Here is a 1,978-nt window from a genome sequence, read left to right as displayed (position 1 = left end):
CCTGATTCCAAGAGAAATTTGGGTGATTTCTCCATCCTGGATTGTATGTGTTACTATATGGATTATTCTGGTATAAGGCATTAACACTATCATTAGAAGTGCCCCCAGAGGTGTTAGGGCATTCTTCTATGACATGTCCAGGGGACTGGCACCAAGCACAAATCTTAACCAAATTGACTGATGATGGCTCTCTAGGAACAATAGCCTCAATCCTCTTGATTAGGCTATCCAAATGGGCTTCCTTGGCTACTATCCCATCCACAAAATATCCTTTTCCTCCTATGGTTCTTTCACTCTCTTGGGTTGATTCCCACTCACGGGTTTTGTCAGCTAAGTCAAGTAAAAATTCCCATGCCTTTCCTTCATCTGTAAAGGATGTGAATCCCTCAGGGCACATAGACTCTATCATTTGTTTAGTTGGGTAATCAATACCCTCATAAATTATTTGACATAAATGCCATAGGTCTAGGCCATGGTGAGGGCATTCTTGGAGTAGATCCTTGAATCTCTCCATAAGTTTGGAAAATGACTCACTAGGCTTTTGCCTAAACTGAAGGATATCACTTCTAAGCTTATTGGTCTTGTGAGTTGGGAAAAACTTCTTAAGGAAGACAACTGTGAACTGTTCCCATGAGGTTATGGAATTTGTGGGTAATCCATACAACCACTTCTTAGCTTGGTCTTTCAATGCAAAAGTGATAAACCTAAGCTTAACAGCATCATCAGAAAGCTGTTGGATCTTAATTAGAACACATACCTCTTCAAATTCCCTTAGAAATAGGTATGCATCCTCAGAGGTCAACCCATGGAAGTGGGGCAACATAGTGATGTATTGAGATTTGAGTTCAAAATTATTGCCCTGGGCTTGTGGTAGAACTATGCAGGAAGGTTGGGCTGTTCTAGTAGGGTAGAGCCTATCTTTCAGAGATTTAGGTGAAGGGTTTTGCTATTGGTCTCCCATATTGAAGGGTTTTAAAGAGAGCAAATGTATAGGGTCACTACTTGTTGGATCTCTTCTTTCTAACCGATTCTTAGTATTACGTACCCACTTAACACTCATGCAACAGAAAAACTACCCACAACTAAAGTAAGACAAGCACAAAAGAATGGATAGCAAAACTTTTTGTTTTTTATTTTTTTGATTTTTTTTTTTGATTTTTTTTTTTGCTTTTTGGGAGCTTACCGGCAGGGATCCGGGGTTGCTCAGGTCAATTCCTGAGGTACTGCTACAGGGCGAAACCTGTCTTTATCATACTGTGAGGCATGGCGACCTCCACTGATACAACTATTATTGCAAGTTGTTCTTCTCAGGAATTCAATAAAAGAAAAAGAAAAATATAAAACAAAGCAAACAAAGCACTCCGATTTACCAAAAGAAAGTGAAAAATAACATGGAACTGTCTCCCTGGCAACGGCGCCAAAAACTTGTTTGAGATTTAAAATGTAACCGCAAGCGTACGGATCAATGTAGCTACGGGTCGAATACAGGGAGAGCAACCACTTTATTTTTTATTTCTTTTAATAATGCAAAAGTGAACTGATTAATGGTTGTGATCTAATTCTAATTATCGTCCTAAAAATAACGTCCTAACCATTCGTCATCTAAGAATTTAAAGACGCAAGCCACGCAATTAAAATTAAATAAATAAATAACTGAAAATAAACAACCCACGCAATTAAAAAAAATAATAAATAAATAAAGGAAAAAAATGCTGAAATAAAAATAAAGTAAAAGAAAGGGGATAAAGCTAGAGAGAGACTCACAAGTAGGTTTCTCTACTTAGCCCGAGGGATGCATCATAATATGAGCTTCCCTACTTGACCAGAGAGTCACTCTTACAAGGGTTACTCTACTTGGCTTTAGGGAAAGGGAGACAATTAAAATAAAAGCAATAAATTGATGGTTCTATGGCTAGGAGGGGCAAAGCCAACACATACACTAGCCAGGAATCTTGGGGGAAAGGAATAGCAATAATGT

General features: G+C 38.3%; 1 non-coding gene across 1 annotated transcript; it reads left to right on the top strand.

Moving 5' to 3' along the window:
• Positions 1-467: 467 nt before the first annotated feature.
• Positions 468-574, top strand: LOC122094503. The gene has a single exon (XR_006144819.1). It is a non-coding gene; the product is annotated as a small nucleolar RNA R71 (small nucleolar RNA).
• The last annotated feature ends 1,404 nt before the right edge of the window (positions 575-1,978 follow it).

The sequence above is a fragment of the Macadamia integrifolia genome, chromosome 11, assembly GCF_013358625.1.
Source record: "Macadamia integrifolia cultivar HAES 741 chromosome 11, SCU_Mint_v3, whole genome shotgun sequence".
In the NCBI taxonomy this organism is placed as follows: Eukaryota; Viridiplantae; Streptophyta; class Magnoliopsida; order Proteales; family Proteaceae; genus Macadamia; species Macadamia integrifolia.
Note: the sequence above shows the minus strand (reverse complement) of the source record. Positions and strands in the feature narration are given on the sequence as shown.